The 27014-nt window shown below is 46.3% G+C and overlaps 2 long non-coding RNA genes across 4 annotated transcripts in view; one reads left to right on the top strand and one right to left on the bottom strand.

Annotated features, from left to right (window-relative positions):
- The window catches only part of LOC129621863 (uncharacterized), a 75301-nt gene extending 53776 nt beyond the window's left edge, over positions 1-21525 (bottom strand). For both annotated transcript variants that reach the window (XR_008699729.1, XR_008699728.1), the window contains exon 1: positions 21060-21525. This is a non-coding gene — a long non-coding RNA (uncharacterized LOC129621863). The remainder of the gene's footprint in view (positions 1-21059) is intronic.
- LOC129621862 (uncharacterized) lies at positions 18967-24061 on the top strand. 2 transcript variants are annotated; one of them, XR_008699726.1, is made up of 5 exons: positions 18967-19107; positions 19532-19933; positions 21825-22070; positions 22335-22369; positions 23872-24061. It is a non-coding gene; the product is annotated as an uncharacterized LOC129621862 (long non-coding RNA). The 2 variants fall into 2 exon arrangements; XR_008699727.1 differs by having other exon boundaries at positions 18982-19107; positions 19818-19933.
- Positions 24062-27014: the final 2953 nt, after the last annotated feature.

Raw genomic sequence — 27014 nt, 5'->3', positions numbered from 1 at the left:
AATAGGGTACATATCACTAAGAAACCTCAATCCACTTCTCTGCTTCTTCCCACACCTGTTTGTACAACAGGAGTCACTGGACGAGAGTATTTTTAAGGATTCCTGACCCCCTTTCCAGAATATTCCATCTCTGTAGGTTTAAAGAAGTGAAGTGAAGTGAATTCGATCAGTCGTGTCCGACTCTTTGCGACCCTATGGACTGTAGCCTACCAGGATCCTCCGTCCATTGGATTTCTCAGGCAAGAGTACTGGAGTGGGTGCCATTGCCTTCTCCAGGGGACCTTCCCAACCCAGGGATCGAACCTGGGTCTCCCGCATTGTAGGCAGACACTTTACTGTCTGAGCCACCAGGGAAGTCCAGGTTTAAGGTTTAAGGAAGGACCCAGGAAATCATTGCTTTTTAAAGACTCCCCAGGATGGAAGTGGATAAGCTGAGGGAGAAGGGCTTCCCTGGTGGCTCAGTGGTTAAAGAATCTGCCTGCCAATGCTGGAGACATAGGTTCAATCCCTGGTCCGGGAAGATCCCACATGCCGAGGAGCAACTAAGTCCATGCACCCCAATGACTGGCCCTGAGCTCTGGATCCTGGGAGCTGCAACTATGGACCCCACGTGCTGCAGCTCCTGAAGCCTGCACACCCTAGAGCCCGTGCTCCACAAGAAAAGCCACTGCAACGAGAAGCCCACACACTGCAACTAAAGAGAAGCCCCTGCTCGCCGCAACTAGAGACAAACCCTCGCAGCAACGAAGACCCAGCACAGCCAAACATAAAAATAAGTTTAAAAAAAAAGCTGAGTTGGAAATTTTTGTTTCTTACTAATATACAGAAATATATATTTAAATAATGAGATTGTATGGGTGACATTTACTTTGGGGGGGCGGTCAACAGTTATCAAATTAAAAGTTTTCTAATTAAGCAAAAGCATCTCCTGGTGATTCTAAAAGTGCAGCCAGGTTTGGGAATCAACACTCCAGAGTGCTGCCTTCAGCATTTTTGGGGTTGCCGCCCTCTTTGATAAGAGATGGCAGTGGAGCAGGAGAAAGGTGGCTGATAAGCACATTCACACTAAGATTCTAGAGGCTGAGTAAGACACCACTCTCCCAAGGCACCACCATTTTAAAACAAAACTTTACAAAGAAAGCACTGTTCACCCTCAAAAAATAAATCCCTAATGGTAAAATACAGGCACCATGGATCTGTTATGAGGCAGGAGAGTCTCCCGACTTCTTCAAATAGCACAGCAGCTGTGTGCAAGAAAGAATCAGGGCCTAAACAAGCTCCATGAGGCCTCATCCAGAGCTGAGGGAGGTGCCAGTTGCTTCATCACTGACACAAGATGCTGTTTATGCATCAGCTTTATCGAGTTGCAGGGAGGGTAAGGCCTAGTGATTTATAGGCCAACCACCTGGATGGCAGCTGGGCTGTCTGAGACTGCTAGCCAGCTCAGGGCTGCCTCCACCAAAACACTTATTCATCCTCAGACCAGCCAGCCAAGCCTGGAAACCTCCACTGGGAGCAGGGCACCATGCTGGGAGCAGCCAGAGCCCCCTGAGGCCTTCCATTCGTCAAGGAGATTGAGCTTCTCCCGTGCACCCAACCCAAGGCTTGGACCTAGAGATTGCAAAGAAAAAGGCAACCAGTCCTATGTCAGGGGACCTGTGATCTGGCTGGAAAGAGAAGACAAACCCATATGTCAAAGGTAAAAGCAAGACAGGATTTCTGAGGGATTTCTGGAAATCATAGTTTTCCAGGGAGGATGGAATAATTTAGCAGCAAATAGCCTAGATGATGGATAACACTTACAGAGGCATTGTTCTAAGCACTTCATATGTATGAATTCATTTAATCCTCAAAGCAACCCTAGAAATATGGGCATCATGCAAAGAAACTGTACCACAGAGATGTTAACTGACTCGCTCAAGTCACACAGCTACCAAGTGCTGTAGCTGAAATGGAACTCAAGTGGTACTGCAGAGCAGTGGTGTACTGGGAAGTCCCTAACAGCTGGCTTTCCTGGGGGGTGGAGGACTGTTATATACGCTGATTTTCATGGTGTAAATGCCCCCACCATGGCTGATTTCAAGCTACCTATGTGATGTCATTGAGCACAGAGCTGGGAAGAGATGAGCAATAACATAACATTGTATGGTCTTTCCAGAGAAGGCAATGGCACCCCACTCCAGTACTCTTGCCTGGAAAATCTCATGGATGGAGGACCTGGTAGGCTGCAGTCCATGGGGTCGCGAAGAGTCGGACATATCTGAGGGACTTCACTTTCACTTTTCACTTTCATGCATTGGAGAAGGCAATGGCAACCCACTCCAGTGTTCTTGCCTGGAGAATCCCAGGGACGGGGGAGCCTGGTGGGCTGCCGTCTATGGGGTCACACAGAGTCGGACACGACTGAAGCAGCTTAGCAGCAGCAGCAGCAGTATGCTGTTTCTACCATACAAGTTCAATAGACACAACTTTAAGAGCATAGTAAGGGTCAGATGTAGTAAAATAAAGTGATGAGTTCTTTCCTTTAGTTTTAATAAATCTGTAAGTCATTGAATTTAATTTTTAATCAAGACTTGAATAATTGATTCCCAAAACTCCTAAAATTTGGAAATTGGCTATCATAAGCTGGTGCACACTGACTCAAGCACACTACTGACCAGAGTTACAACATTATACAAAACCAAGAAATGGAAGACGGCACAGTCACTGTTCTAAGGGGATTTTACATGGAATATGAATGAGTCGTTATACAGAAACTTCCCACTAGCTATCTATTTTACATATGAAAATGTACACGTTTTAATGCTGCTCTGTGACAACCTAGAGGGGTGGGATGGGGTGGGAAGGAGGTTTAAGAGGAAGGGGGACATATGTATACTCATGGCTGATTCACATTGCTGTATGGCAGAACCCAACACAACATTGTAAAGCAATCATCTACCAATTAAAAATTTTAAAAAAATGAGTGGTATGTGGAAGACTAAAGTCATAAGGACACTTTAAACAGACAAAAATGTTCAAAGATAGAATTGACTTCCTAGGTTAGTACTGAATTCCTATGCACAGAGAAATCCCACAAAGGCCAGACAAGTACTTGACAACCGGATAAAGCGTAAGCTCCAGGTTACTGTTAGATTCGTACTTTTCAAACTGAAGTTTGAAACTTCATATTGTGATATTGAGTCATAAAAATGAATTTCGTGAGTTGTAGGGTCAGTATTTTTAAATGAAACAGAATAGAAAATATAGGCATATTAAGTGTAATTTGACCTTGTACAATGTTTGTTATACATTTGTTTATTTAATATGTGTGTGCATATGTACTAACAAGTATATGCATGTATACTGGGACACGTAAAAAACATAAAATTTTAAATTGCTAGTCGTGATCAAAGAAGTTTGAAAAGTATTGGAATAAATGATAAGGTCCCTCCTAATGTTAAGATTCTACGATTCCATGTCCTATCAACTATTATTTGATAGGCACTTCCTATCTCCCCAAAAGTTCAAGAACAGGGGATGGGGACTGACTACACACATCTCCAGCCCCCGGCCCTATATCTGACCCGCCAAATGTCCTTAAAAACACATTCAGTGAAGGGGACAGTGATGGAAATAAGCATTAAAAATGTTTCCCTCCAGGGCCAGGAGCTCAGTTCAGTTCAGTCACTTGAGTCACTCAGTCGTGTCCGACTCTTTGCAACCACAAATGTTCGTCTAGTCAAGGCTATGGTTTTTCCTGTGGTCATGTATGGATGTGAGAGTTGGACTGTGAAGAAGGCTGAGCGCCGAAGAATTGATGCTTTTGAACTGTGGTGTTGGAGAAGACTCTTGAGAGTCCCTTGGACTGCAAGGAGATCCAACCAGTCCATTCTGAAGGAGATCAGCCCTGGGTGTTCTTTGGAAGCAATGATGCTAAAGCTCCAGTACTTTGGCCACCTCATGCGAAGAGTTGACTCATTGGAAAAGACTCTGATGCTGGGAGGGATTGGGGGCAAGAGGAGAAGGGGACGACAGAGGATGAGATGGCTGGATGGCATCACTGACTTGATGGACATGAGTCTCAGTGAACTCAGGGAGTTGGTGATGGACAGGGAGGCCTGGCATGCTGCGATTCATGGGGTCTCAAAGAGTCAGACACGAGCAACTGATCTGATCTGATCTGGACTGCAGTACACCAGGCTTCCCTGTCCAGGGACAGGAACTCAGTCACAAGCAATTCACTCAGGAAGAATTAAGCCTAAAATGGTACTTTTCAGGACTTCCCTGGTGGTCCAATGATTAAGAATCTGTCTGCCAATTCAGGGAACATAGGTTCAATCCCTGGTCCAGGAGGATCCCACGTGCCACAGGGCAACTAAAGCCAGCCACAGGGCGACTACTCAGCCAGCACTCTAGAGCCGGAGTGCTGCAATTACGGAAGCCTGCACACCCGAGAGCTCATGCCCCACAATGACAGAAGTCTCTGCACTGAGAAGCCCACGCATGTGCATAGCTGGAGAGGATCTTCACCCCGACTAACCACAACTAGAGAACAGCCCTTGCACAGCAATGAGGACCCATTGCAGCCAATAAGTAAATAAATACATTTTACAAAGTTATACTTTTCTATGGCAATCTCTCCCCAGAACTACCCTTCCTGTGGTAAAAGTGCCCTGCAGAGCCCATTCTGACCAAGGGAAGCTCCACCAGAATTTATGGGTGGAAACAGGCAGGGGAGTGACTTGGAGACAGAGATGAACAAGAGCCTTGTACGGAATGTTTGCCTGGAGCTTCTGCTGCAGGAAGAAGGGTAAACTCACGCCCAGGGTTGAGGAGACAAGGGTGGCCAGGAATGAGGAAGTAACAGAGAGAGCTGAGGAGAGGAGAAAGAAGCAGGCAAGACTTCAGTTTAGTCCAGAAAAGCCACATGGTGACAGAAGACAACCATGCCCAGGATTGGGTACTTGCAACAGACTGCTTGCTTTATGTCCGTTTTCCCCCTCTAAGTGCCTCCCTGGTGGCTCAGATGGTACAGCGTCTGCCTGCAATGCAGGAGACCCAGGTTCAATCCCTGGGTCAAGAAGACCCCCTGGAGAAGGAAATGGCAATCCACTCCAGTACTCTTGCCTGGAAAATTCCATGGATGGAGGAGCCTGGTGGGCTACAGTCCATGGGGTTGCAAAGAGTCGGACACAACTGAGCGACTTCACTTTCCCCTCTAAATTCTGAATTCTCCGAGTACCAGACTCATTGGCTGGTCTGTCCCTGTCACCTCTTCAGAAAGCAATAAATTATTTGTTCACTCAACAGACAGATGAGTTTATGAAGGTGCGACCTACTATAACAGAGTCCTACCACATATTCTAAACAGGACTGCCTCTCATTTTGAAAATCGTTAACAGGTTTCAGCTCCTTATAACCCTGGTGCTGGGCCAGGACCAGAATTCATTCAACAGATGTGTCTGAGACCCAACTTATGTCCCAGCTGCATTTCTAGGTGGCCACGTATTACCAGCCATGCCCAGGTCTTGGTAGGATGGTCATGGGCTTCTCCTCTATTTACAAAACTGAATTCAACAGCCCAGTTTGCTCAAACACAAAGGAGAACACTCATCTTCCAATCTATGTAGAGAATGGATGGTAGAACTTTGAGAGCAGGAGGGAGTATGTTTCACCTTTCCCATCCCTGCTCTCCCAGCTCCCAGGCAAGTGCTGAATAAGACAGAAAGCACTGTCTATCAGGGCAAGAGCTGAGTTAAAGATACTTTGCAAAAAGGTGCTAGAAGGCAGATCAAGGAGCACCATGCACACACGCATCCTGCCTGCAGAGAATTTTCAGAGGACAATTGGGAGGCACCAGCTGCAGGAGGCAGAACAGAGCAAACCTCCCCAACCCAGGGCTTGAGAGGCTGTGTGGCTCCGCAGGAAGAAGTCAGGTTTGGAAGTCAGAGAAGCCAGTTCTCAGCTTTTGACTCTGTCCATTACTGACTCGATGGACATGAGTTTGAGCAAGCTCCGCGAGTTGGTGATGGACAGGGAGGCCTGGTGTGCTGCAGTCCACGGGGTTGCAAAGAGTTGGATACAACTGAGCAACTGAACTGAACTGGGAAAGTTCCTGACCTTCCCTGAGACTTGATTTTGTTGCCTCTAAAACAGAGCTATCATCATCTACCATCCAGAACATCTTAAAGAGTCATGAATATAAGTGCCAAACACATACCAGACGTGCAACACTAGTTGATACAAACACTGAGAACTGGCTGGCAGCTGTGTTCCTCACTCCCAGCCACGCTGACACTGGAGAGAGCCTCTCAGGGCAAGTTGCTGCACCCCTTCACCTGGGCAACCAGTTTCAGTGACAGACACACTGACATGGCTTTTTCTGGACCCCATCTTGCTCCATATCTCAGAATCATAGCAAAAGTGAAACTAATTAAAAAAAATGGACAAATGTCTAGTCTCACCAGGTTTACATGTTTTTCAAATATTCTGTCTACTTATATTAAAATAGAAGAAAAAAAAAGCCCTTACAGAGATAAGGCAGGAGATCAACAGCAAGTAAAATTAAGAAGAGGAAAAAAATACTTGTCCCATAAAGAATTACTTAGAAAAACTGAGTTCAGCAAGACTGCAAGATCAATATACAAATATCAATTGCATTTCTATATACTTGCAATGAACAATCTAAACTGAAATTAAGAACAACATGATTTACTAACAATAGCAAAGAGAATTAAATACTTTGGAATAAACTTAACAAAAGAAGTGCAAGCTTATATTCTGAAAACTACAAAACATTGTTGAAATCAAAGAGGTAAAAAATAGAAAACCATCCCACATTCATGGATCAGAAGATTAATATTGGTAAGATGGCAGTACACCTCGAAAGTATGTATTGATTTTATATATCAAAATCCCTACTGCCTTTTTGCAGAAATTGACAAACTCATCCTAAAATTCATATGGAAATTCAAGGGACCCAGAATAGCCAAAATGATCCTGCAAAAGAACTAAGTTGAAGGACTTATACTTCCCAATTTTAAAAGTTCTTTCAAAACTACAGTAATCAAGACAGTATGGCACTGCCATAACCATAAATATATAGCTCAATGAAATAAAAATGAGTCCCAGAATTCAGTTTTTTATGTCAAGCACATAGGCTTGCAATTAATGTTAATTATTTGTAAGTCCTCTTCCCGCCATCAACCTTGGGTACCTCGGTCCTTGTGTGAAGTTCTTCCAATGCACTCAACCAGGGCAACTTTATTAAAAATGAAACTGAAATTCCCTCATCAATTCAAAGTGATTTGATATTCTTCTTATGAAATGGAAAAGCAGCAAGGAAATCAAATAGAGCAAAACAAACTACGGAATAGGCACCCCGAGCCAATGCTGTGAGGGGCCACACTAACTTCCGTCACACAAAAGAAGTAAGATGCAAGCCAACCTGTTGTTCAGAATCACCCAACGTTGTTTCTAGGGCTCGGGTCAAAAGTCTGGACCTCCTAAAACCCAGAAACACAGCCCCGCAGTTTATGCTTCTAAATCAGTTAGGATTACTTCAGCTGCAAGGGAAGCAATATGACCAACAGTGGCTTAAACTAGAGAGACAAATACTACTTCCTAGATAAGAAGTAGCGGAGAAGACAATGGCACCCCACTCCAGTACTCTTGCCTGGAAAATCCCATGGAGGGAGGAGCCTGGAAGGCTGCAGTCCATGGGGTCTCGAAGAGTTGGACACGACTGGGCGACTTCACTTTCACTTTTCACTTTCATGCATTGGAGAAGGAAATGGCAACCCACTCCAGTGTTCTTGCCTGGAGAATCCCAGGGACAGGGGAGCCTGGTGGGCTGCCATCTATGGGGTTGCACAGAGTCAGACACGACTGAAGTGACTTAGCAGCAGCAGCAGATAAGAAGAAGAGGTAGGTGGTCCCAGGGTCAGTACCCCAGCTTGTCCATGTCTTTGGGACCTAGTTCCATCAATCCTCTGCCATTCCCCTTATATTAACATTGCATTCCCCTCATTAATTGTACCATGGCTGCCATATTTCAACCATCTTATCATCACACAATGGTGTCCAAAACACTATTCAAGAGAGAGAGCAGCAGCATAAACAGCTCATACAACATAAAAAAAAAAGCCTGATCAAAAAATGGACAGAAGAATTGAATTTTTTCAAAGAGGAAATGCAGATGGAAGACAAGCCTATGAAAAGATGTCCAATGTCGCTAATTATCAGAGAAATGCAAATCAAAACCACAGTGAGGTATCACCTCACACTTGTCAGAATAGATATCATCAAAAAGAACACAAATAACAAATGTTGACAAGGATATGAATAAACAGGAACCCTCATATATTGTTGGTGGAAAGATAAATTAGGACCGCCATTATGAAAAACAATACAGATACTTCTCAAAAGACTAAAATTAGAAATATCATGTGACCCAGCAATTCCACTCCTGGGTATATATCCCCCAAAAACCAAAGCCACTCATTTGAAATGTTACACGCACCCCAATGTTCAGAGTAGCATTATTTACAGTTGTCAAGATATGGAAGCAACCTACGTGTCCCTCAACAGATGATTGGATAAAAGAAAGATGTGATACAAACACACACACAATGGAATACTACTACTCAGCCATGAAAAAAAGAATGAGATTTTGCCATTTGTAGCAACACAGATAGACTTTGAGGGCATTATGCTAAGTGAAATAAGTCACTTATATGTGGAATTTTTTAAATGCAACAAACTAGTGGATTTAACAATAAAAGAAGCAGACTCACAGGTATAGAAAACAAACCAGTGGTTACCAGTGGCGGGGGGTGGAGGGGCAACATAGGGGTAGGGGATTAAGAGGTACCAGCATTTAGATACGAAATAACCTGCAATGCAAGGATACTTTGTACAACATGGGGAATTATAGCCAATATTTTGAAATAACTATAAATGCATAATAATCTTTAAAATATATAAAAAATAATTTCTTTTAAAAAGAGGGCAGCACAAATGGCTTTTTCCTTCCATACTTCTCACTTATCAGAAAGGAAACACCTTTCCCAGAAGCCCTCAGAAGTCTTACTGCTGCAGCTCATTGGCCAAAACTTAGTCACAGTCACCTTAGACCATCAGACCAGGAGAACTGAAGTTAACCTACCCTGATCCCATGTTAAGCACCTTCCCAGATTTAGTTGGCCTGGCTTGCTTCAGGAGAAGGCTCAAAGCACCATCTTCAACTCATCTCCTGACATGACTGCACCAGTTCAGCCTCCCTGAAGGTGAGGGCCGGGCTTTGCTGTGGCCCCGACCAGACCCACCAGCAGCCCTGGTTCCCAGGACTGGCCCCAGGGGACCACGGAGACTGGGGCCACTGTTTGTGTTTGTGTGCTATGTGATGACATCAGAGGTTTCTCTGGCTACGGGCCGTGAGCAAAAAGAGCTGGAAAGCACCTGCCTTCTCTCACCTTCCTCACCCAAATGAGCCGTGGGGAACCTATACTGAAAAAGGTTCCAGACCACCCACGGGGAGTACACAGTGAGAGACACACACAGGCAGGCAGCTATGGGTCTCTCCCCACACCCATTCATGTAATTACAGGCTTCCTTCACAGAGCGCTAAGTTCACTGAGAAAAATTGATCCGTTCTCTTGTTTCTTGCTTGTTTTTAAACCCTCTTGACCTGTCTCAGCAGGCAGCCCCTGGCCCTTGCAGCCTCCGTGGAGAAGTGTGGAGGCGGGTACGAAGCCTGGCTGGCAGCCAAGGTCAAGGCCCACTTACAAATCACGCTCTGGCCAGGCTGGAGGCAAATTTCCACCTGGAACTCAGAGAACTGAAGCCTTTAGATTAATCCTGGATCTGTCAGCTTCCATCATGTTCACGCAGGAAAGGTGGCAGCCTGGAGGGGGGCCGTGAACCCGGTTCTGATTCAACTCACACTTGCCCTTTTTTCTGCCCCACTCGCTGCCTTTTCCCACATGCCTGGTTCCCACATGCACATTTCTTGACTCTCGGGATGCCCTTCCCCACTTCTCTGATCTCCTCCGGTCTCTCTAGCAATCTCCCTGCTCTGCAATTCCCAGGTGGGTGGGAGTCTGAGCTCAGGGGTCTGCCAGCCGGGGGCTCAAGTCTGGGGTGCACCGCTGCTCATTGGGTTTCCTAGACAAAGTCGCTTGCCCTCCTTGTGACTTGGCTTCCCTTATGTAGAAACCAGGATGATAATGTCTCCCTCCCAGGGCTGCTGTGAAGATGATGAGAAACATTGATGGGTAACGTGTTCCCAGCACTTACCAAGGGCAGTCACCCTTCTAGATTTACAGATTTTCCCCACAGACGTGGAAAAGGCTTACAGCAGTATCTGGGGTATGTAGGTGCACAGTGAGAGCTAGCCATGGCTAAGACAGTGTAATTAGAGGTCCCATTCCCTCTCCCCACCCCCAGCCCACCCCATGGGCACTTGGGGATTCATTCATTCATTCTTTCAACAGTCAACTGGTGCTCTTCCACTCTTGGGGTGGCCCAGAGCTGAATACGGGGAACACAGCACCATACCGGAGTTTGCAGACTAGCCAAGGGTCCCCCTTCTCTTGCTGGGCTCATTGACAACTGTTAAGGCCTCATCAGAATTAGAGTATGCTGATGGAACTGTATCATTGCTCAGACTGACAATATTTTGAAAACTGCCTCTCCATACAAGCAGCAGCATAGGCCACTCTCCATGGAGCTGGCAGTAAACCCTGCTGGGGGCACCCTGGACCTGTGGGAGGCACAGCGTGGGATTTCTTCACCCCTATTCACCACACAGAGCCTCTCTCCTATATCTCAAGTCAAGAAGGAGAAACGAAAGTCACGGGGAGAGGGGGTCCTCGGCAGGACAGACAGCACTGGGCTAGATGGTGAAAGAGCCCAAGAGTGAGAACTCACTGCCACTTTCCTTCATAAGAGTCCCCCCAGGCCCCTGTGTGCTAATCCCTAAAATGGGTACAGCAGTCTCCCCAACTCTCTCCTGAAACACTGTGACTGTTCAATGAAACATCAGGTAAAGAAAGGCTATGAAATGCTCAATGTACAGTGTCCATAAAAGGGATGAGCATTATTCATGTTGCTTTTCAACACAATGCAGGTGAGTTGAGAACAGAGATTGCAGACCATGGCCCCACCCAGCTCTCAGCTGTGTTAGGCTTGGCCATGCTCTGGGTGGTGTGTTTTTTAAATGTGGGTTTGTGGCCAGCATTTAAAATCCAGCACATTTCACATAAAAATCCCGATTTCTGGCTCATTCTAAAAATCAGAAGATACAGCAACAATTAGCCACAGCTAAACAGCATTGGCCCCTTCAGCCAGGGTGTACACACACACACAAACACACACACACACACACTTGCATCCCTGTTCACTCACTCACCTTAGTAGCCTGGGCCCTGTGTTTGAGATTCCACTGGCAGGACCTTAAGCTCTGAAGATGAGCAGGTGGTGGTGGTGGTTTAGTCGCTCAGTCGCGTCCAACCCTTTACGATCCCATGGACTGTAGCCCGCCATGGGGTCCTCTGTCCATGGGCTTTTCCAGGCAAGAATACTGGAGTGGGTTGCCACTTCCTACTCTAGGGGATCTTCCTAACCCAGGATTTGAACCCAAGTCTCTTGCACTGCAGGCAGATTCTTTACCGCTGAGTCACCAGAGAATCCCTAAGATAAGCAGAATGAAACCTAATTTCCGCTAAGTCACTTTACATCTCACGTGACCCAGAGAATTCCTTCACCACTCTAAGCCTCAGTTTCCTATTCTGTTAAATAAGCATTCATTTATTCAACAAATATTTCTTGAGCAGCTATCCTAGGCCAGGCAATTCAGCAAACAAGGTAGATGAAGCAGGCACTTCAGTTCTGTTACATCCGACTCTTGGCGACCCCATGGACTACTGCACGCCAGGCTTCCCCGTCCATCACCGACTCCCAAAGCTTGCTCAAACTCACATCCATTGAGTTGGTGATGCCACCCAACCATCTCATTCTCTGTTGTCCCCTTCTCCTTCTGCCTTCAATCTTTCCCAGCATCGGGGTCTTTTCTAATGAGTCAGTTTTTCGAATCAAGTGGACAAAGCAGACACTAAAAACAAGTGAAAATAAAAATAATAATAAGATAACTGTGAGATTATGATCAGTGCTAGGAAAGAAGTAAAACCACGGTGAGGTTCTAGAGGATGGTTGGTGGGGGTTCAGGTCTAGGGCCCCTTTAGCTAAGGTGCTCAGGAAAGGTCTTACCAAGGAGCTGGAGGAAAATGACTGCTCTCACCCCCAGTTTTGGGAGATTAAATGTGAGGCATTTAAACACCTTGTGAACACACTGCTAGTGGGGTGGGATGGCGTGTAGGGGGTTGGTGGGCAGCCCTGTTTGTCCAAGTGGGTCCCCTAAGAAGGAAGGAAGGGAAGGTGGGGGAGGGGCAGCTCCCAGAAGCAGGTGGGACCTCTCCGCCCCCACCCACCAGCCCCTCTCTTCCAGTGTGCTCCTTTCAAAGCCGCTGCAATTATCCCGTCTATAAATACAGCCTGCCAGCAGAGAGGGGCAGAGACACAGGCGGGAGGAATTAACCCTTGAGTGGGCCTCCCCACTCCCATCCTCTGCCAGGTTTCTCCTCCCCGCGTCTCCCCCTCCACCCCAGAACCCCTTCCCACCAGCAGCTGAATCAATGTTTGCCTTGAACACGCAGTCGTCTCACTGTGAGCCTGAGGGATTTAGAGGCGGCCGTGGGCAACAGCCTATTCCGGGGATGTTTATCCTCCAAACCTGCAGCACTCGGTGTCAGCGCGCCCACCAGCCCTCCGCTCCTCCTTCCAGACACCCAGGGCAGGGCCTCCTAGCAGCCTCTTTCAAAGGGCATGTCTGTCTCCAGCCTCACTCTCCCCTAAGAAGGGGGACTGGTTTCTGCAGGCCTAGGATTGAGTTACACTGAAAGCAAGTCTGTGTTTCAGTAAAAAGCCATGGTTAGAGTTCGTATTTGTCCACAGGGACCCACGAGGTGCCCGTTCGCCCCGGCTCCCAGCTCACTGGCCTTCTCTGGGTTTCCAGAGCATCACAGCTTCCTTCTACCACAAGGGCACTTCTGTTCCCAATGTCAACAAAAGCAGCCCACTGTGTCCAGGGAACATCTCCTCATCTGTCAGATCACAGAAGCCTGCCCGGGTACCCCAAACTCTAGCAAACTCCCTTATACAGCTTGATGTGCCTTATGGCTCTCTGTCCATTCCCCTCTACCCTGTCTGGAGAGTTATGTATCTGCTGACACTCTCTGTTGTATGCCTACACCAAGCACAATCCCTAGAACCTGGTTGATACTTAAACATCGATGAATGAGTTAAGTCAGTGATTGATTGAATAAATGAATGAACGCTCAGTCATGGGTTAACACCACAGGATGTGCAGAACCACCAGAAAACTCCTCTAGGATGTAAGCATGGGCTGCAGGGGGATACGTGTCTGTTCAATGCTGCCCTCAACACCCTGCCTAGTGCCTGGCCCATGTTACATGCTCAGTGAGCCCCTGGTGATGGAGGTGAGTCAATGAGGATTCCTGCTGCCAAGGAGCCCCCGTTTAGGTGTGACCAGCCCGGTGAAGGGCGTCTCAGCAACACTGCAGCACAGCTCAGAAACTTCCTTTTGGCAGCAAAGCTACAATAATCATTAGAAAGTAAGTTGTAAAGCTGGTATTTTAGAACACCACCCAATTAATTTTAACCGTCAATAAGAAAGGAATCCACAGGTAAGTCATGATCTGCATGGGGAATGAAGTTCCCAAGCAGTAAGTGGTGTGATGGAGGAAGATGGCTAGTGCTGGCCAGAAGAGTCAAGGCAGGACTAGCCATGGACCAGAGTCATACTGGGGGGGGGGGGGGGGGGGGGGGAGGGGAGTGTTCATTAATTTAGTCAACAAGTGTTAAAAATGAGAAAACACAGGGAAATCTCCAAGAGCAGTGCCTGTTCCAAGGGAGGGACCTGAGTCACTTCCATAGACCTGATGGCCATTAGCTATTGTATGAAGAAGCTGATGACTGTGGGCATAACCACAGTAGAGGAGATAAGATCCCAGCTCTCCCAGAAATCCATTCTAGCAGAAGGACAAGTAAACAAATTAACTTCAGGAGAGGAGAATCCTTTTAAAGAAAACAATTGCAGAGGCCTGCTTTATGCAGGGTGGTCAGGAAATCCTCTGCGAGCAGGTGAGCCGAGAGTGGAGGCAAGGATGAGGCAGCCATTGAAGAGCCAGGTGGGGTGAGGAGGGGCAGTGAGGGGATGGGGGTGCCATTAGGACAAGGAACTAGCCGGGCTGCTCATGCAAAGGCACCGGCTAGCTGGGAGAGTGAGACAGACTCTAGAAACACAAAAACCAGAATGATGGACCTGGTCGAGAGCATGATGTAAAGAAGGACCCACGGTCTCTTACGATTCCTGTTACAGACTGAAGGTTGATGCCACCCACTGCCCCCTAGCTGGTTACCATAGTGGGGCTTCCCATGGCAGAGCGAACCGAGGGAAAGTTAGGCCCAATTCACCGCTTTCTTCATTGCTTCAAGCTTTTTAAGAACTTTCAACATGCTAATGGCTCTTCAAGATAGGGATGCAGATACAGTGTTTTCCAAGCTTATTTGACAAGGGAGGAAATGCCCCTCAAAGAACTGTGCTCTGAGGAAGCCTTTTCTGGAAAGGCTGCACTAGACCCTGGAAGGACATCCTTCCTGGCCCTCCTGTTGAAGGCAAGATGCTCATGAGCTTCTGAACCAAAATCTGACAAAATCCCCTCTCTGGGAGGGGTCAGACACAGAAGGGAAGGAATAAAGGTTGTCCTCCATAAACCTAGCTCCTCAGCGCTCCTTCCAGCAGCCCCCTGACTCCACATCTTCAGCTGGCTCACTCACCCTCCCATTCAGAAAGAACTTCTGTTGTTCCAGGCCCGGGAACAGAGCTTCAGTCCCAGCTACCCCATCTCCTTTGGCCTCTTCCTCCCCTGTGTGGTTACTTGGCTCCCCAACCATTGAATTCTACTTCCCCTGATGCTTTTCTGGTGACTTAGATGATAAAGATTCTGTCTACAATGCAGGAGACCAGGGTTCAATCCCTGGGTCCAGAAGATCCCTAGAGAAGAGAATGGCTATCCACTCCAGTATTCTTGCCTGGAGAATTCCGAGGACAGAGGAGCCTGGTGGGCTACAGTCCATGGGGTCACAAAAAGTCAGACATGACTGAGCGACTAACACTTTCACTACTATCATACACCCTACACTCACCTCTGTGGTTTCCCTAGTGTTACACACTCCCTCACCTCCTGCATCCATCAGACACTCTCGGTAGCTGCCAGCCAGACCAAACAGCCCTAATCTGGAAACACTCTGACGTCAGCACGCATAGCTGCTCCCTATTGGAGTATGGTGGTGGGTCTTTAAGCCTCAACCAATGGGTTACTCACATCAATTACAAAGACACCAACCAGCCTCCAATAAGATTTGTTAGTAAAAGGGAGATGTGCTTCCACTGGGCAGAAAAGTTTTCAGTTTCAGCCAAAAAATTTGGCAAGTCTTGGATAAGTTAGTGGCTAAGCTATAGACCTCTGCTTTATTGTCCAAGGAATTACTCACCACAACCACCAACCGTATACTTTACCTGTCATTTACAACCTTTGTGCCATTAGGGTGGAGCGGTCAGTTTCAACAAACAAACAGGGAACAAAATCAGAGGGCTTTTACTTCTGGGCAAGAAGGAACAAGGCAATGGGCAAGAAGCTTCCATTGTGGCTCAGACAGCAGAGTCTGCCTGCAATGCAGGAGACCCTGGTTTTATCCCTGGGTCAGGAAGATCTCCTGGAGAAGGGAATGGCAACCCACTCCAGTATTCTTGCCTGGAAAGTCCCATTGATGGAGGAACCTGGTGGGCTACAGCCCATCGGGTCGCAAAGAGTCAGGCACAACTGAGCGACTTCACTTTCACTTTTCACTTTCAAGAAGGAATAACAGGGCCTAGAGTTACTCTCACGCCTTAGGCAACTTGGAAAATCAGACTAAATGTAGGAACAGAGGTTTTCAGAGATTAGATAACAGGCAATACAGGACTGTGATCACTGAGCAAAGAAAAACAAGCCAGAGGAGCCCTCCTATCACACCAGCCTACTTTACTGCGGAGAGGGAGTTTCTGACCATAACAAAAGGAAGGGGTGCACAAACAGAGCCTGGAGGTCTCTCTTACTGAGCTGGGGAGCCAGAAATCAAAGCTCAAGGACCCCATGGTGGCTATAATTTGTGGGGCAGAGAACCAGAGAGGAGACACTGCCGAAAGCTCTTCTCAAGTAATCTGCAGAGCACCAGTGTGCCTTTATGAGAAGGAAGTACCTGAGACTTGGGGAAAGATGCTCTGAAAAGCAGCAGGCAAGATAATTCCCCCCCAAACTGAAAGAGTTAAGGTTCCAACCAGCCAGAGTTCAAAATGACACTCCAGGTCTCCAAGTATCAGCGTCAATTCTGAACCTGTGTCAACAGTCCTTCACAAGTTTAGGTCATTCTCCTTTTCCCATGTAGTTACCTGAATGAACAGCCATGATGATCATCCTGCCAATTCCTTATGCAGTTCGAGTAGTATCCTTGTCAGCAGCCCCTCAGAGAAGGAAATGGCATACCACTCCAGTATTCTTGCCTGGAGAATCCTGTGGACAGAGGAGCCTGGTGGGCTGCTGTCTATGGGGTCGCACAGAGTCGGACACGACTAAAGCGACTTAGCAGCAGCAGCGGCCCCTAGAGATGCCATGTTCAATTAACCATCCCTCAGCACAGCTGAGGACCCCCCTGACTGCCCACGACCTTTCTGCACACTACAACTATTGTGCCCACCTGGCTTCTGAAGGGGAGCCCCGTCTACTGGGTTCTATTGCATCAGGTTCCTATCTGCCGCATTGCTCTCATTGATCTCTATTCTGTGAAATATCTCCTGCCACCCGTCCTTGGTCTCTGGAGAAGAGCCACCTCACTGATGAGGGTTTGTCTCTTAACAAATTTCTATACAGCTTCCATAAATCCTCAGGGTCTTCCATGGATCACCATCCTTTGTGGGTTTCCTGGCTTTAATAGTATATCCACTCTGCTGCTGCTAAGTCACTTCAGTCATGTCCGACTCTGTGTGACCCCATAGACGGCAGCCCACCAGGCTCCCCCGTCCCTGGGATTCTCCAGGCAAGAACACTGGAGTGGGTTGCCATTTCCTTCTCCAATGCATGAAAGTGAAAAGTGAAAGTGAAGTCATTCAGTTGTGTCCGACTTTTAGCAACCCCACAGACTGCAGCCTACTAGGCTCCTCCATCCATGGCATTTTCCAGGCAAGAGCACTGGAGTGGGGTGCCATTGCCTTCTCCAATATCCATTCTACCATGCTCATTTCTCTCAACCTTTGGATCCCTCTTCCCTCCCACCAAGCATCAGAGAAATCCAGGCATCTCTTAATGTGGGCCAACACTTTTCCCAACCTTCTGGACCTATCTTAGCAGTGTATCCCAGGCAGAGGACATCCTCCCAAAGTGATAAAATCTCTGTCAACCAACTCTACCTTCTGTCCCACCTGATCAAGCATCTCAAAACTCAGCCCCAGGCATGCTCTCTTGGCTCTCATTGGAATATATTATTTGGGTCCTGTGGCTTCTTGAAATGGCCCCTTCTTTCCTATCAAGCTCAATTAGTTCCTAACCAGGTATTGTGATCATACCCTAATCACATACCATATCCAGTGACCAGGATAAGAGTTGGGGCACTCTTGGGCAGAAACACACCATCTTGCAGAGACCTTTGTGTTGTCTTCAAGGTAAGGGGAGTGCTAGCCCTTAATAGGGAGGAAAAGGTCATTCCTGCAGACTCGAGGGGCATGGGGAAATCTGTGATTTAAGATTTTCATGTATTATACATCAACCAGAAGTCCCCGTTCCATGTGTCATGGTCCCATTCTTTCCTAACCAAGGCCCTGACCTTTATTAGACTCAACCTAAGCACTTGTGTGGGCTTCCCTTGTGGCTCAGCTGGTAAACAATCCTCCTGCAGTGCAGGAGACCTGAATTTGATCCCTGCATTGGGAAGATCCCCTGGAGAAGGGAAAGGCTACCCACTCCAATATTCTGGCCTGGAGAATTCCATGAACTGCATAGTGCATAGGGTTGCAAAGAGTTGGACATGACTGAGCAACTTTCACTTTCAATCACTTGTGTATGTTGGTTATTTAATTTTCTTTTTTTTTATTATTATTTTTTAAATTTTATTTTATTTTTAAATTTTACATAATTGTATTCGTTTTGCCAAATATCAAAATGAATCCACCACAGGTATACATGTGTTCCCCATCCTGAACCCTCCTCCCTCCTCCCTCCCCATACCATCCCTCTGGGTCGTCCCAGTGCACCAGCCCCAAGCATCCAGTATCGTGCATCGAACCTGGACTGGCAACTCGTTTCATACATGATAATTTTCTTTGAAGTCACTGCTCCTTTCTAATGATTAAGTCCTGAGCCTGGGCCTCAGATTTCCCTGTTCTCCTTCTGCTGGTGATAAGAACCTCTTTACATAGCCACAGGGAAGTCCTCTGGTCTTCACACTTAGCTTTATAGTTGTAATCAATCACTCTCAACTCTTCAAAATCTTCTTCCAAAGCATTATTTGAGCTTAGCAACATCTATCCAATTTCACTGGCCTCATGGCTACTATTTACCCCTTATTTCTCAAATGCTGATATACTGCACCAGCTAACCCATCGTTTCCACTGGGTATACCTCCCAAATCTCAAGTTAAAGCTTGTACTGCTCCACCTACCATGAGTAACACAACCCTTGCGGCCAGCCAGGCAGTGATGATTCAGCTCCTAAATCCCATCCTAGAATCCCCTACCCCAGACCATGCCAAGTAGCTATAGACATGGGTCAGGCTCATTACGGAGGGCTCTAGGAATCAACACCACCTGTGGAGGGGGAGAAAGAGGGAGGAAGCACCAGGTCACCCTCCACTGACCCTCAGAGAAGTTTTGAAGCTGAGATGATGCCTCCAGCTTCAAACTCATCCTGAGAAGGGGGAAGGACTTTGTACCCTGGCTTCCATCTGTCATTGGATGTAAGCACCCCCAGAAATGAGTGTAACCTTGAACTGGGTGGGCCTTGGTAACTGAGGTCAGCCTGTGTTGGGGCAGGAGGGGCATCCCTGACAGCCAAGGGCTCTCGGCCACCATGCTCCCAGAAGATAGGGAATCAGCACTTCATTCCTAAGGGGAGATCTGATGGTGCATCCAGCGTCCACCACCCCTCCCAGATACACTACCTGTCTTCAAGTCCTGGTTTCAAACTCTGCTCTCAGGGAAACTGACACGAAAACAATACAGACCAACCTGGAGGTTTAGTTCACTCTTAAGGGAGGAGAGATTCCCACAGCCCACTAAACTGGTATTTAGGAAGAGAAAAGGCGTGCTTCTCTATGAGACATGGGGTCTTTCCAGTCTCTGGAAATAACTAAGTGAAGCCTCAGAGATTTTCTCTCCTAGTTCTTTTCCAGGAAAGTACTTTATTTCACCCACACTGGACCTACTATTCAAAGAGGACTTTCCAGGACTCCAAACAACATCAGTCTCTGTGAATGAACCTCTGAGCATTCAGGAGCTACATTGCCAAGGCCTGGTGGAAAGCTCTGGGCTAAATGTGAGAACAGAGCAAGGCCTGGCTGGGTGTTCAGGCCTGGAGAGAGGTCTAGGCTTGCAGCTTAACCACCGGCAGGAGGACAAGTTCAGCCCAGCTGTGCCCAATATTTGCCCTTTCCTCCTCTTCCCGCAGCACATCTTTTCAGAGCACAATTTATCTCCAGGCAACCCAAGAGCATGGGGAGAAATCTTCACGCTTTCAGCAGCTGGTAGAAACTGGAAGAGGACTGGTTACACTGCAAGTCCAAGGTAGGCCTAGGAGGAAATCAGGCTGGTGTGATGTGATGAGGCATTTTCTCGGGGCTGGCATCATTTACAGCATCATTCTAGCCAGAGCCCTGTCCACTGGCTGCCTCAGCCCCACCCAGCGACCTCAGCCAGGGCCTCCAGCAACCATAGGTCAGCATCTACACAGACCCAGCCTCCCTTCTCCCTAGATAGACTCTAATCTACCCTCCTTTTCTGAAAACATCCCCTCTTTATTAAAGAACAGAAAGCTTGGATGAGTGAGGCATGGTGTAAGAACCAATACTGTTGGCATCAGACTGACAAAGATTCAATCTATGCTCTTGGTTCTTGGGCAACTTCTGCATGCCTTGCTTTTCTTGTTTGTAGATTGTGACTACTGCTTCCTAACTTATAAGGTGGCTGTGAGGATTAAATGAGATCATATATTTGAACTTTGCCCAAGATGCTTAATGAAATCTACTAACTACCCCTCCCACCATAGCTGATTTTTATTTCCCTAAACTATACAAAGAGCTTCCTTAGTGGCTTAATTGGCAAAGAATCCACCTGCAATGTAGGAGACCTGGGTTCGATCCCTTGATTGGGAAGAGTCCCTGGAGAAGGGAATGGCAACCCACTCCAGTGTTCTTGCCTGGAGAATTCCATGGACAGAAGAACCTGGTGGGCTACAGTCCATGGGATCACAAAGAGTCAGACATGACTGAGCAACTAACACTTCACACCACACAAAGAGCTACTGAGATACTACACATGACATTTATCAAAGAATTTATAATCTGTACATTCCACAGAGGCAAGGATCTTGTCTATTTTATTCACCAATATATACCCAGCCTCTGGCTCAATGCCTAGCACATGTAGGTACTCAGAAATATTTGTTAATTAAATAATGAATGAACGGTGTAACCCGAATCTTAATATCTTAAAAAAGCATCTGTCTAGACCAGGAATGGCAAATCATTTACTCGTTGCCCATGCCAACTGATACGTAGTTAATACCCACAGCAGTGTGCTGAGAAAGAGTCTGAGGACATGTCTGTCTTGTCAGCAGAGAGAGATGTGATCAGTTAGCAGTATCTACCAAAAGTATGAATGGTGATCAAGCATCACTTGTGCCTGTACTTACCCTTTTGGGTTCAAACTGATGCGTCAAGCAACAAAGGCCTGATGTAGAGGACATGGACTCCACAAGTTAGGGGGAAAGCCAGAGAGACTCCAAGCAGCCTTTTCTTCTAGCCACTGTCCCAAAATAAACATTTCTGCTCACCTCCTATCAGCAGAGGTACAAACAGAAATCCAGAAGCAATGCTGAGGGACAACACAGACTGAGAGAGTTCAATTAGGCCCAGTGACCAGACTCCCCGTTAATTCCCTCTTAGTCATGTCATTTCCCTTTAGGCCACTCAATTCTTCATCCACTTCCTCCTGCTTCACTTTTGGTAAGTGACCACCCCTCCCTCATCCTCAGCCTCCCAGTTTCCTGAGTTGCAGCTCTCACTAAAGATAGATCTGTCCCATCTCTCTCAAGATCACTGCTTGGGAGAAGCAGAGAGAAGAGTAATTAGCAAATTCAGCATTCTGGTAACCCTTCTACAGGGAAGAATAATCATTTGTTAGCTTAAGTAAATCCCCACGCCTCAATTAACTGTCCAACATGGAGGAAGAAACGAAAATGGGCTCACTCACTGCACCTGGGGGGCAAACAAGGGTCGAAATAACTTTTTTTCTTTTAAAACTTTTAAGACTCCTCCCAAGGAAGGGGAGCCTAACTTCCTACTCCATAAGTGTGGGCTGTACACAGTGTGACTACTTTCTAAAGAGTACAGTGTAAAAGGGACAAAAACACTAATAATAACTTTACATTGGAGGAACCTGATAAATGCTATATTAGCCAGGTGGCCAAAGTCAACATCATCAGTGGAAAGTCACATTGAGACTACGTGATAAGAAGGCACTTCATCTCTGTGGTCTGCCTCCCCAACACCCACGACCCTCAGTCTGATTGTAAGAAACACATCAAGCAAAGCCCAACTGAGGAACAGTCTACAGAACACCTGACCGGTGCACCTCCGAACTGTCAAGGTCATCAAAAGCAAGGAAAGTCTGAGAAATCGTCACAACCAAGGGGAACCTAAAGGTAGTGTGATATCCTAGGTGAGATCCTGGAACAGAAAAAGAGCATTAGGCAAAAACTAAGGAAATCTGAAAAAAGCACAGACTCTAGTGAATAAGAACATATCAGTGTTGATTCATCAGCTGTAATAAATGTGTCATACAAACATATAATGTTAATACCAAAGCAAACCAGATAGAGGGCATATGAGGATATTCTGTATTATCTTCACAGTTTTCTGTACACCTAACATTACTCTAAAATAAAGCTTGTTTTCTTCATTGACAGCAAGGGTCTTAATGGTCATCTCTAGAAGAGCCCAGGTAAGTGTTTCTGGTAGCATTTCTGGCAATAGGGACGGTCCACATTCTCCCTCTCCCTGGAATGACTTTTTCTCACTGACCACCCAACTGGCCTCTTCTTTCCCCATACTATTGGTCTGAGGTCTCTGAAACCCATAGAAAAGTCTGGAGTCTAGACTGTCTTCAACACAGCTCTCAAATGTCTCAGAGTTTTGCTTTATCAAAGCCAAAGGGACCGGTAAACATGTTCCAGTCCCAAACCTTCCTTTTTAAGACAAAGAAACTCAGACCCAGTGGACAGGCCCAATCAGCCTCCCAGAGTTCCCCAGGTAGCTCTGAGGTCTTCATTTGCAGGAGGCCAGCAGAAGTTCTGAAGGTCTGAAACCAAAGGAGAGGTAATGAGATAAGAGAAAGATGCCTACAACACAAGTCAGGAGAGAGACGGGTGAAGGGAGGGGAAAGGAAGCTCCTAAGAGAGAGGGAGAGGAGAAGCTGTTGCCCTGTAAGAGCAGCTTTGCATTCCAGGCACTGCTCATGATCATGAAATGCTATTGATAACACCATATTTATTTCCTTTTTCTTCTTAATCCCACTAAATCAGAGAGTTTTGTTGTTGGCCACACTGTGTGGCTTGGGGGATCTTTGTTCCCCAACCAAGGATTAAACTTGGGCCCTCGACAATGAAAGCATGGATTCCTAATGACTGGACCACCAGGGAATTCCCTAGAGTTTCTAAACTATAGCACTGTTGACATTTGTGGCCAGTCAAGTCTTCAGTGGGGGAAGACGACCACCATGTGTATTTAGCAGCCTCCCTGGCCTCTACTATATGCCAGAACTACTTGCCAATAGCACCCTTCCCCAGTTTTAAGAAACAAAAATGTCTCCAGATCTTGCCAAATGTCCCATAGCAGGTAAAATCACCCCCAATTGTGAACCATTGCCCTAAATGTTCTTTGGTGTCAATCATCATCCCATGCTACCATAAACCCCAAGTAAGCCATTACCCTGCAAAACGAAGACACAACCTCTCTGGGTATTAATGCTTGGGCTTCAAGCTGCTTTCCAACAGAGCTTCACTGCTTAGTGTCAGGTCGTTTGACTTCTAATCACTTCTGAGTTCCCATCTCAAACCTCACCATCTCCCGCCATGAAGTCTTCCTGCCAACTTGAGTCAGCTGTGACCCACCCCCTTCCTGCGCTATCCTACCACTCATGATACAGTACCATGCAGTAGTGGTACATGACTGACTTCAATTGAAGATCTATGCATATTTCACCTTGCACCATCCCATAATTCTTTACGAGTGTCCAAACATTGATAGAACGTGTATGGTATGTCAGACACATGCTGGTGCAGTGGGATGTAAGAGACGTAAGGGCATGATCTTTACCTTTAAAAAGAACACAGTCTCATGCAAAAGGCAGACCCAGATTTACAGTCCTACCAAGCTGTTTGTCTCATCTCTCCTATGGGATCCCTGAGGGTGAAGGCAAAAGTCCAGTCTTTCTTTTTTGTCCAGCACAAAGCTGAGCACACAGTGGATGCCCAAGAGATTGCACCAAACTTGAATCAGCAAAGAAGAGCTCCTGGGAGACTCTGTCTCCACAAAGGCCACGGCCATGCTGCTAGGACTCCACTGGGCAGCTTCTTTTATGAATTGATGGTAAAAAGTAAAGGGTATTCATCTTTATTTGGAAAAATTAAAAGATAACAACCTGACGTAAGTTACCCTGCCTCTCTTTTTTTAACTTTCACTCCATGAAATCCAAATATCCATAACCCACTGTTTGAATAGTGAAAGTACAGGAAAGGAAAGGAGTAGGGCAAGAAACACATTCAAACAGGAAGTGATGAAGACTTTGTAAAAATAACTATCAACTACAAATAGGCTAGGGGATACTTGGAAAATATGAACACGTACAAAGGCAGTAGATCTTGCATCTGCATTACTGAGTCTTTGGGTGGGAATATACTAAGGCTCTCACATTTTTGAAAAGTAATGAGAAACAGAGCAACAGAAAGAGTGTGAGGAGACAGGTGGAGGTTTTCACCCTCCTAAGCCAGAAATAAACAAGAGCCCCAAATGTCCATGATTTAAGAGAGCTAGCTTTCAGTTCAGTCACACAGGCATGTCCAACTCTTTGCGACCCCATGGACTGCAGCATGCCAGGCTTCCCTGTATATCACCAACTCCCAGCATTTACTCAGACTCTTGTCCATCGAGTCAGTGATGCCATCTAACCGTCTCATCCTCTGTCGTCCCCTTCTCCTCCTGCCCTGTCTTTCCCAGCATCCGGGTCTTTTCCAATGAGTCAGTTCTTTGCATCAGGTGGCCAAAGCATTGGAGCTTTAGCTTCAGCATCAGTCCTTCCAATGAATATTCAGGACTGATTTCCTTTCAGATTGATCGGTTTGATCTCCTTGCATTCAGCATTTCAGAGAAACAATGAAAGAGAATTTAACATGTTAAAACAATAAAGATGAATCAAGATGAATCAACCTGAACCGCAAGATGAATCAACCTGAACTGCAAGATGAGCAGAGATGCAGCTACCAGTTTGAATTAAGAGATAGAACTCACTGTATCAACACTCAGAATTGCTCAGTAAATAGTACCAGCGGTTGTTAGTACTATTACTGACACATTGAGGTCCCCCTAACCATGCAGCCTGTCTCTTTCCTCTCCTTTGATTTGAACTAGTAGCACATGGAGAAGGAAATGGCAACCCACTCCAGTGTTCTTGCCTGGAGAATCCCAGGGACGGGGGAGCCTGGTGGGCTGCCGTCTATGGGGTCGCACAGTCGGACACAACTGAAGCGACTTAGCAGCAGCAGCAGCAGCAGTAGCACCTGTGACATTTATACAGAAGCCTTGAAAAGAACTAAGATGATGCCTAGAAAAGTTTCTCAAGGATTCTGTCCTTACTGTTAACCTGAGAAAACAGAGAGTGACCAGAGACAGTGGAGCATGGACCAGGGTAGCAAGTGATGCTCAGGCCCACACATTTCAGAAGGGCTGTCTAGAGCCTACATAGTTCTAAACCCACATCAGGACACCTTCCACCCATCTCTCCTTTCAGCACACTGTAGCTCATCCCACCCCATCCTGAGCCATTAATAATTTGGGGTTTTGTTGTTTTTTTTTTAATCCAGAAAATATATAGAAACCTTTCCACACTTTTCATCTGATTTGTTCATGCAGATCGTAGTTCTATTAAAAATCCCTTATTTTACCTTACAGATATTTGTTGCACAGGTAGACTGCTACATTTAGAAATTTTTATATCAGTTCATTAAAAAACTGCAAAACTAATCTGTTTCATGTACCAAACTGATTTAAACAAATCTACCTGATTATGGGGTGGGGGGCAGGGCAGGAATGGATCTCTTTACTATTTAGTTCACTTCAGTTCAGTTGCTTAGTCATGTCCGACTCTTTGCGATCCCATGAATCGTAGCATGCCAGGCCTCCCTGTCCATCACCAACTCCAGGAGTTCACCCAGACTCACGTCCATTGAGTCAGTGATGCCATCCAGCCATCTCATCCTCTATCGTCCCCTTCTCCTCCTGCCCCCAATCCCTCCCAGCATAAGGATCTTTTCCAATGAGTCAACACTTCGCATGAGGTGGCCAAAGTACTGGAGTTTCAGCTTTAGCATCATTCCTTCCAAAGAAATCCCAGGGCTGATCTCCTTCAGAATGGACTGGTTGGATCTCCTTGCAGTCCAAGGGACTCTCAAGAGTCTTCTCCAACACCACAGTTCAAAAGCATCAATTCTTTGGCGCTCAGCCTTCTTCACAGTCCAACTCTCACATCCATACATGACCACAGGAAAAACCATAGTCTTGACTAGATGGAACTTTGTTGGCAAAGTAATGTCTCTGCTTTTGAATATGCTATCTAGGTTGGTCATAACTTTCCTTCCAAGGAGTAAGTGTCTTTTAATTTCATGGCTGCAGTCACCATCTGCAGTGATTTTGGAGCCCCCAAAAATAAAGTCAGCCACCGTTTCCACTGTTTTCCCATCTATTTCCCATGAAGAGATGGGACCGGATGCCATGATTTTTGTTTTCTGAATGTTGAGCTTTAAGCCAACTTTTTCACTCTCCACTTTCACTTCCATCAAGAGGCTTTTTAGTTCTTCTTCACTTTCTGCCATAAGGGTGGTGTCATCTGCATATTTGAGGTTATTGATATTTCTCCTGGCAATCTTGATTCCAGCTTGTGTTTCTTCCAGTCCAGTATTTCTCATGATGTACTCTGCATATAAGTTAAATAAACAGGGTGACAATATACAGCCTTGACATACTCCTTTTCCTATTTGGAACCAGTCTGTTGTTCCATGTCCAGTTCTAACTGTTGCTTCCTGACCTGTATACAGATTTCTCATGAGGCAGGTCATGTGGTCTGGTATTCCCATCTCTTTCAGAATTTCCCACAGTTTATTGTGATCCACACAGTCAAAGGCTTTGGCATTGTCAATAAAGCAGAAATAGATGTTTTTCTGGAACTTTCTTGCTTTACTATTAGTCACTGTCAAAAAAAAACTTGCTTTCAAGTAAACATTGGTGCGTGTGTGCAAGCTAAGCCACTTCAGTTGTGTCCAACTTTTTGGAACCTTACGGACTGTAGCCCACCAGGCTCCTCTGTCCATGAGATT

Source organism: Bubalus kerabau, chromosome 10 (assembly GCF_029407905.1).
Source record: "Bubalus kerabau isolate K-KA32 ecotype Philippines breed swamp buffalo chromosome 10, PCC_UOA_SB_1v2, whole genome shotgun sequence".
NCBI lineage: Eukaryota > Metazoa > Chordata > Mammalia > Artiodactyla > Bovidae > Bubalus > Bubalus kerabau.
This window is presented reverse-complemented; position numbering and strand designations above follow the sequence as displayed.